The 10485-nt window shown below is 36.6% G+C and overlaps 1 pseudogene across 1 annotated transcript; it reads right to left on the reverse strand.

Annotated features, from left to right (window-relative positions):
* Positions 1-663: 663 nt before the first annotated feature.
* LOC308428882 (ras-related protein Rap-1A-like) lies at positions 664-1316 on the reverse strand (annotated as a pseudogene). Its single transcript has one exon. The product of its transcript is annotated as a ras-related protein Rap-1A-like (transcript).
* Between the last annotated feature and the right edge of the window lie 9169 nt (positions 1317-10485).

Below are 10485 nucleotides of genomic sequence, written 5' to 3' on the forward strand. Positions count from 1 at the left end.
CAATGTGGTCATTAGAAAATAAAGGACTTAAGTCTATAAACAATAACAAAAAGACACAAACCAAATGAAAATGTACTAAAATTTAATCATCCATAAAAGCTGTAATTTAATCTGACAGTAAAACACAAGAAGCAATATTAGAGTTGGTTTAGTATATTATATATTTTAGCTTTGAAAGCCATAGAAATCAGTTATCCCAGTTTTTCCCTATAAAAGACCCATTGTCCCAAAGCATTATGCACAAACAATTTTAATTAGAATATAATGACAGATGATATTTTCATAATTTTTAAATATAAAATGAAGTCAATGACTCAAAAAAGTTATCTGCTGCAATGAGTTTGAGGGGAGATTTCATAATCTATATCATTACAGATATAAAGTGTGATGGTTCAGCTTTTTAGTGCTTAACAGGGAGGAGTCATGTTAAAAACATCAATATGAAATCATTTGGTTATAGTAGTAGCATCTAACATTTGAAATGCATCCATGCTCTTCTGAATAATTGTATTAGAGTCAAGTATCTTATTTCACATCTGTTATAACTGCAATTGCAAAGGAGAAATACTATGTCTTATTTCCAGGAGATAACTTCTTCTCCAGGGAACTTGTGCAAACCAATATAAGATCTAAATTCTTCACATAATATATAAAACAGGAGAAGCCTCTTCAGATTGAATTTTGAAGTCTGGAATGCTGTCACTTTCCAACAGTTCTTCATTTCTGTAAATCTGGCTCAGAGCTGCTGCTGACTTCAGGTCTAGAGCAGCAGACATGATTTCTTTTTAGGCTTCTTCTTTTCCACTGGTGTTTTTCTATTTATCTGTCTGACCAGGTCATAAAATATCTCATTAACGTTGATCTTTGACTTTGCAGAAGATTCTAAAAAAGGCACAGTTACACCACTGTCTTGCTAAATTCTGGCCTTGTTCTTTGCCAACTACCGGCTCATCTTCCAGGTCACATTTCTTGCCAACCAAAATCATTGGAACATCTTCTGTGTCTTTAACCCGTAAAATCTGTTCTCTCAAGTCTTGTAAGTCATTAAAAGTAGACTGAGCTGTAATTGAATAAACTAGTGCAAACCCTTGGCCATTCTTCATATACAAATCCCTCATTTCTGTCAATTGCTCTGTTCCTGCAGTGTCCAGGATTTCCAGTGTACACTGTTGGCAGTCTACTTCAACTTGCTTTCTGTAGGAATCTTCTATCGTTGGGTCATATTTTTCAACAAAAATTCCCTAAACAAACTGGACTGTCAGAGCAGACTTCCCCACGCCTCCTGAACCAAGGACCACTAGCTTGTACTCACGCATGATGTGCTCTGTTTAAATATTGACAACCCCGAGGCCCAGCGCTTCCTCCACCTCCTCCTCCTCCCTCCTTTCAGCAGTGGCTCAGCACAGCGGTGGCAGTAGCAGCGGCCTCGGGAGTGGCCTCCAAAAACTTTTAATAAACATATGATATGAGAATATTCTCATTGATACTTGAGGTAATCAGATGAGTGCTTTATAGATTTTGAAATTGCATACACTTTTCCTATTTTATATGATGGATAGGCAGGCATATAAGATTACACATAAGGTCTAATGACATGATCACAGGAGAAGAAAAGAAGATGACAGAATAAAATTTTAAGTCAGAATATGTGCTTCACTACAAAACAAAATGACATTGACAACACAGCCATTATCTAGTCAGAGTATATCAGCCTTATAACGAGAATGTGCCAGTCAAGTTAATCACTTGGCACATGCTATATGGGACAGAGTACAATGGATCACTACTCTCTGTCATTAGATTTTGGAATTATTGAGATGTAAAGAAAGGCACACATATCTTAGTCACCTTTGTCCTTGTAATGTATAAATTTAGAAACACAGGCAAATGAGCAGCTGTTACATTTCACAATTCTCTAATGCTCCTCGTCTCGTTAAAGCTTGCTTTACATTTTTGCAGTTCTTCAGTTGGAACACACACTGATATCTGCATATTATACAACACAGCCTAACACCATGTCTCTTCATTACATTCTAATTTTCATTCTGATATTTTCTTATTATTTAAATATTTGAAATTAATACTTTAGTTTTCTAGCCCCTCCTTGTCAAGAAAAACTGGTAGTAAAATTTTCCTGAAATATGCAACTTGAGATACAACCAAAGCTCTTACTAGCTGCCTACGCTCCTCTTCCTTCAATATGAAATTATTCTTCTTCATTAATATTCTATTATAGCAAGTATCCTTGTTTCAATCTTTTTCAGTATATTGTAAAAAAGAAAAGAATGCCATTTTTCCTTCTGCCCACATAGTTCCCATAAATAATGACTCAGAGACTAATTATTTATTACTAAACGCCCAAGCCATAAGCTTTGGCTCAATCCTTGACTAGCTTGTAACTTACTTGAACTGTCAAAACCATTCTGTCTTCAGCATAGTTAGTTACCTCTCCTTCAGTCTCAGTCTGCCTCTTCCTTCATGTCTCCTCAGCATCTCTTCCAGCATCTCACTCAGCTTATTCCCCAGCATCTCTCTCTTTATTCTCTCAATCTTTCCCAGAATCCTCTCTCTTCCTGCCAGTGCCCCTCCTCCTTCTTCCTGACTCAGCTCATTGGCCATTGGCTTTTGTATTGACAGGTGATGCTTAGTAAGTGAGTCTCTCTACAGTATGTGTTCAAAACTATCCTCTTGTTTGTGTAGGGAATGCATGTAGAGTTCAGTGATCACACTTTTTCACCAATATGCTTCTGATAGCTACTCTTATGTATGGGATAGCTCTGCATGCTTGAGTGTATGTAGTGGCCATAAGATAACAAGAAAAAAACTTGATATAGGTTACCTATATGAGATTCTCCACTGACATGATGCCATTTCAAATACATTCCTCTCAATTTTCAGTATCATTCTTTTTCAATAAGAAATTCACTTGTGCTCCACAGTGACTGAGATTTAGTGAAAAGCAGTTTTGATATCCCTCCTAACAGAGTACCTCTGAGAAATATGGATTAAAGAAGATTTTGGGTTATTTACAGAGGATGTCAGACCGACGAACACAAAATGGGGTCACTGGAGGAATGACTGGTAAGGACTATCTTAATGTAAAGCCCATCATTGAGACTGAAGAGGCACCTCAGCGGTAGATAATTGAATACAATTCCATGTTCTGTCAGAAGAACCCTTCAATGGGGTATTCTTTCTAAACCAGGATACCTAATACATCCTAGTGGCCAAGGAAATCCACCATTTTACATATTATAAATTAGAAGAGAAGTTAAATTACAGTAAGAACAATAGGAATGGAACAAAAATATCAACCTCCCAAGGCTTAAGGGACATCATTGAAGAATGGACAAAAAATAAATAAAACAAAACAAAAAACATGGAAGAGCACACCTCATTATTCAATACCAAATCATCAGCCCTGGAAGCAAACATAAAAATAATGTTACACAGACTAAGATGGTCACATTTATGTATATGGGAACACACATACAAACATACATTTATTCACATGCATGTACGTTCACATATATACATGTAACATTAATTAAAGAAAAAACTCTTGTATTTGAAAGAGAGTGAGGTGAGTACTTGATATGGTTTGGAGGAAAGCAAAAAAAAAAAAATGGGGGGGAGAGAAACATGTAATTATAACAATCTAAAAATTATTTAGATAAATGGTTTTGCTGATTAATATGCATGAGATATTGAGATATTCAGAGATGGTGATATTGAGAGCAGTGAGCAATGGAACTGAATACATTCGTGTTACTGCACATTGTGGTTTGTTCATTGAGCCTGAGTTGATGTATTTGTAGATGAATCTCTTAGATTCAGATTTTTTTTTAATTGCAATTATTCTTTCACCAGTGAACAAACTTGGGTTTGTCTGAGTTCTCTATCTGTCTATGTTTATCGAGTTTTGCAAAATTACGTATTTAATACAGATCACTTCTTCATTAATCCATTGACCGAGAAGATAAAAGTTTAATTTTTAATTTTAAAGTAGTGTAAACGTGTATCTTTATTTTTATGGAGGCTTCTTTTTTTTTTTTTTTAACCTCATTTGTAAGTTGTAGCTCATTTTAATTAAATATGTGTACTTACCAGCAGAAGTCAAAGAAAGGACCTCAAGAGAACAGCAAAGCCAAAGTGAAAGCAGCGTGAACGACTGCTCATGGGTAAGCAAACAATTATTTTCCCTCTTACAAAGACAGGGATTTTCCTCACATATGTCCCAGTTTCCTTTCTCTCTACTCCTCTCAGTTTCGTCCCTCCTTTCCTCATATCTGGATCCAGCCCCATTCTGTCTCTCACTAGGAAACAAAACAGGCTTCTCTAAGGGAAAATAGTAAAATAAAATAAAACAAAACAAAAACTAGCCCATTGAAATTACAAAAACAAGCAATCGGAAAAGAGTCCAAGATAAATCACAAGAAACAGAGGCTCGCATAGTCATTAGACACTGACCTGAAGGCCACATACAAATGAGGCCCTTCATGTGTTTCATCTTTTTAGTGTCTCTGGTTCCATCGGACTGTTACAGTTACCCCTTTATGTGTTACATTGTCTTAGTGTCTGTGGTTCCATCGGACTGTTACAGTTTCTGCCAAATCCCCAAGTGTTCCAAGGTCTTTCAATCTCTGCATTTTGTCTGTCTGTGAGTCTCTGTATTTGTTCCCATCTGCTGCAGGAGGAAGCTTCTCTGATGATGGCTGGGCCTAGCACGGATCTATAAGTACAGCAGAATGTCATTAGGAATCAGTTTATTGTTACATTACAAAAATTAGCACAGTAGTATTTGGTTTTCCTCTAGGTTCCAGGGCTATCTAATTCTTGGTTCTTGGACATTCAAGTGGTGTTAGGCCTGGGTTCTGTCTCCTGCAGTGAACTATAAGTCAACCAGATGTTGGTTGTTTATTGCCATGAGATTCGTGGCACCATTACGCTGGCGTATCTTTTCGGCAGGACACTATTATTGATCAAATGGTTTGTGGCTGGGTTGGTGTTTGCATTTCTCCTTTGGTAGCCTGCAGAGTACCACTCAGTACCAAACATGCTGGAATGTATGAGTGAAGACTTTATGTAGGCACCAGACACCTTCATGGGCAATAGCTTGTGCAAGTGTTGATTTTAGCAATAAGGCCTGAGGTGTACAAACATGTAAAGGGAAGCTCCTTATTTAACAGTGGTTTATAGAAATGGCACTGGAAAATAAAATAAAAGTGTTAGTTTACTCTATATAATAGTTGATCACAAATGATTCAGTAGTTATACAAATATTTTAGCTCATTTTATTTAGAATATTCTGAGAATCTTCTTGTGTTTAAATGTAAATATCACCTTTATTTTGTTGCAAAATCTATTTTGAAAATTGCCTAAATCTACATAACATACTAAAGAGTTAAGATCCAAATATAGTCTCACGAACAAGGAAATAATTAAATCACTTCTCAGCTTAGATTCTCTTTTCTTTTCAAAGTACCATCTCATTGAAATTATTAACTGGCTAATTCTGTTCTGTATCCATCCATTCATCCATCCATCCATCCATCCATCCATCCATCCATCCATCCATCCATCCATCTGTTGTACTAATGAGAGTGAGGTTTAGTTTGTTATGCTTACAAATATCCCTTATTCTTCTGGGAAGTGATTGTGGTATTCCAAAGTATCTTTCTGCTCTCAACTTGGTGTATTCATCATTGGCATTACCAAGTGACATTTATTGATGAGATACAAGAAAGCACAACCTCTAAATATTAAACACAGGAAGCTTGTAAGGATAAAGGGTCTTGGGCATTTTTACATAACTTATTATAAACATTTGTTCAATTCATCAGAGAGGTGTTGAAATTTGATTTTAAAAAGGAAATTCTGTGAAACTAAGCCATGCCAGATGAGCACCAATTCCTCCATCAGTGAAAAGTAAATATAATTTAATGTAGAGGTTTGACATGAGATTTAATATGATAGTACACACTTTAATTTCTGTCACCATTTTTATTGCATTGCTAAGATGACCATGTTGTTACCACAAGGATATCAAAGGTGACACACTTTCATTTCGCTAGTTTTTATGATACACTATAGATTTTTCTGAGTCTTTTTTGGTTGTATAATGCTCCTAACTGTATTCATGTACGAGTTGTTTTGTTATAAATGAGAGTTTAATACAGTTGTGGAGGTAACTTCAATTTGAAAATAATGCAAATTCATTTTGTTGTTTCTTTTCGTAAGTGATAGTTCCTTATGTGTACATATGCAATGTAATAGTCACCCACTTCCACAATTACTAACAATCAAATCGTTCCTTACTGACATATGTTTAAAATCACTCTCATTTCTACCACCATGTTTTTGCTGTGGTTCCATGACAGGTTTCATTGTTAGCGACCACGTGAAGACAGAAGTTACTTAGTTTAGATATGCATCCTGCTCAAATGTCAAGATTTCACCACCTGCTCTCTTCATCTGCCAGACTCAGCTCTTCTTAGAAGGGAGAAGTTCATGCTCTGCCACTCATTGTAGTATTATTTTTAAACAGACTTTCTCAGATGCTCTGCCACAGAGGGTAGATGTGAGGAGTCCTTTGACTAGAAGCAGAGATCAGATAGGAGAAAATATGGCCAGAGAAGAACTAAAAGGTAAATTTCATATTTTTATGAGTCCCCTTTAGAGAAATGTTTATATATACCAGGAAGGCTAATGCATGCTAGCACACGAATATATTTACCTGTGGCTCATACAGTAGGAGAATGGTAATAAGACTGTGTATAATTCACTCTGCTGAGTGTGACAGTACAGCTGAGTTGCGGAATAGATAACAAAACTTCATAGTATCTTAGGAGCAGGACACAGGGAAAGAGAAGGGATACACAGTAATGAATGTCAGGAAATGTGGTTAGTACAGGAAGTAACACAAACTGAGGAGGGTGCGTAGAGACATATGCAAAATACCGAGAGTCTTGAGAAGTAAATGCTCTGTAAATAATACAGAATTATTAAAAAAAAAATAAAAGAAGTTTGTCTGTTAGCTCACTGAGTAGAGGCAACAGAAGCTCACATTCCCATTCATCTTATTTCCCTTTGTGGAACATAATTATGAATTGTAGTTTGCCATCACAGTCCCATGTCTGATACTCCTAAGATAAAGAAAAACATAGGCAGCTATTTTTACAGGATTAGAAAGTAATGCCTTACATTGAGCTGTGACTCAAAACAGTGTCCTATGCAATACCGTATGAGAACAAGAGGGAAAAAAAAAAAACTGGGTGAGTTGTGAGGAGGTCAGTTTCACCAAGGACAGATCAAATGTTTACTTAGAAATATATATCTTCTTCAGCTTTAAAGTTGTAGACATCTGTTTACATAAAGGACAGTCAAAAAATTCTGAAAGGTAAACTGAGATTAATTGAATTATGAAAGTGAATTTATATTGACCTTGAATTCTCAAATTTGTTGAACTATCATGACAAAATTGACGTTGGACATCAGCATCTCTGGGATTCTGTATTTGTCAGTGGTTTACTGAAGAGATCTGTCACCAAATCAATAGTTTCTGAGGTAGTCATCAATGATCATTGAAATGGATCATTGGGAGATTGTGTGATGCATCACAATGAAAGGGTAAACGTTCCAAAGTGAGAAAGAATAGAATATTTTAATTTCCTATTGGGATCAGCCTATTAATTTTCTATGACATAATGTATTCTGTGGTTTCTGATTGCATCAACACAAGCATAATCACCACAACATTTGAATAAAGAGTGGGACATGGTGTTAGCTCCTTGTAATCCCAGATGCTGGGAGGTAGAGACAAGAAGAGACTAAGAGCCAGTCCTGCTGAGTCAGCCAGACCCAGACCAATCAGAATCCCCATCTCAACAAACAAGGGATACGTTTTCTGAAGAACACGATGGGACGTTGATTTTGAACACACACACACACAAGCATCAACAAAGCAAAAACTCGGAAGCCTCACTCACAACTGCTGTATAGGTTTTGGGAGGCAGAGGGGAGTGCTAGAATTGTGAATTTGTTACCAGTTTTTATTTTACTCCAAAATTGTTAGTCAAAAAACCTAATTATTCAATTGTTAATAAAAAGTGGCAGGCACTTTAGAAATGAGTACCACTTGATTGTGTCATTTCATCATTAAAAAAAAATTCTTAAAAGACTGACACAATACACAAAACCAACTCCATTTTTCAGGCAAGACATTAAAGTATCCATTTCTGAAGTCAGAATTGCTGTAATGGGCTGAACCACACCTACTTACATAGATTTGATGGCCAAATAACACATTTTATTTTATTTTTCCTCATGCTGTCCGTCTTAGCCAGGGTTTCTTTTGCTGTGATGAAACACCATGACCATAAAGCAAGTTGGGGAGGAAAGGGTTTATTCAGCTTATACTTCCACATTGCTGTTCATCACCAAAGTCAGAACTGGGCAGAATCACCATCAGATACAGGTCAGGATCCTGAAGTCAGGAGCTGATGCTGAGGCCAAGGAGGGATACTGCTTATTGGATCACTTTCCCTGGTTTGCTTAGTTTGCCTTCTTATAAGAACCCAGGACCTCCAGCCCAGGGATGGTACCACCCTCAATAGTCTGGGCCCTCCCCCCCTTGATCACTAATTGAGAAAATGCCTTACAACTGGATCTCATGAAAGCATTTCCTCTGGGGAGGCTCTTTTCCCTGTGACACACAAAACCAACCAGTGCACTCTCTTTTCTGGATCAGCACGTTTCTATCTGTGCATATGTTCGTACATTGTCTGTGCACACATGCGTGCGTTCTCTGTGCACACATGAACAGTTGTAAGGAGGCCAATGGCTCAGGTCTTGTTCCACCTTGTTTGGGGACAGCTTCTTTTACCAGAATGTGGAGATCGCTGTCTACGCTAGCTGGGTGGCCAGTGAGCCCAAGCCACCCCATGTGTCCTTGCCCCTCAGTGAAGACATCAGTTGCAAGATAAGTCTGAAAAGAGAGCAAGGATAATGTAGACAAAGTGGACACAACCGTCTTGAGTGTACCCATTCTCAGACATGGAGAAAACAGTCCTTTTTATTTTAAAGTATTGTTGCTTAAATATCCCTTTTCTCTTCTTCCTCTTCTGTGTGCCACTTATGTGTGCTTATGGTTACACTGTCACTCTTGTGTGGATGTCTTATAACAACCTGTAGAAGTCAGTAAAGACCCTTCCCTGGGTCTGAAGTCAGGTGATTAGGCTGTGTGGCAAAGGTCTTTACCTGTTGAACTATTTAGTCATCCACAAGTGATTTCTGTTGTTTGTTTTGTTTTGTTTGATTTCATTTTTTGACCATGAGACTGGTTTACACTAAACTTGAATACTTTTTCATAGCATCTGTACATGTAAATTGATTTACTACATTTCTGGATGAATCTATGAAATCATTATACTCCTTTTACACAGAGTAAATGACAGTTTATACAAATTATATGTACATACATATACATGTATGTATATATGTTCATATATATATATACATATATATATAATGTTCTATAATTGTATGTGTCTCCCAAAGAATTACATCTTCAACTAAAGATTAACTGTGTCTCAAACAATTCCTGGAGGGGATAAAAGTTTAATTTTTATTTTAACTACGTTTGAACAATGTTTATTTTCGATTGTGTTCATCCTGTACCATGCTATATTTTATGGCATTCACATTTCCCTCTCTATCATTACTATTGTCAGTCAATGAAGTGACGGCCACAGAAAACCTCAGAAGACATGGTAGCAGCGCAGGTGCGGAGTCACTGGTATGTAAACCTTAAAGAGCCTTACTCAACACTGTTTTCTGCTGTTCAGCTAATTATAATACATAAATAAAATTACATTCCTGGTTACTCCACATTTAGTTTTTAAATCAAAAAGTACTTAACTCATAGTGATCATTCAGATCAATGTAGAAGACTCCATATAGTAATGCAGAATGCAGAGTCACATGACTTATGTGCAGTGCCCAGTATGTGCATATTTACCATGGAGGCATGTTTGTGCTTACGTGTAGGTATACCTTGCTGATGTATCTTCACCTTTTTAAAGGCTATAAATTGGCAAATTTTATAAAGTTACTATGCCCTACTATTAGTAGACCCGGTAATGGTCTCATACAGATGATTCATTTTTTTTTTTTTTTACAAAGAACATTTTAATTAATTAATTTATTTCTTTACACATAACTGAAAGTGATGTTACAGTACATAAGTTATTTCCAACTGTGCAGTAATGTGTTGCAAAATAAATTATCTAGAAGGCAGCAAAAGTACATTGTGAATGTATATAAAACTGTACAAGTTTGCGGATACACTCTATAGGATTATTGGGCTCTGTAGTGTTTCAAGTTACATTCTCAGAAAGAGAAACAAAATGTCCAAGATTAAAGGAAAAATATACAAACCACGTGGATTTGACTCCATTAAAAACACTATCTGAGAGTCCTGGCTGT

This window comes from Micromys minutus (assembly GCF_963924665.1).
Source record: "Micromys minutus genome assembly, chromosome: 13".
In the NCBI taxonomy this organism is placed as follows: domain Eukaryota; kingdom Metazoa; phylum Chordata; class Mammalia; order Rodentia; family Muridae; genus Micromys; species Micromys minutus.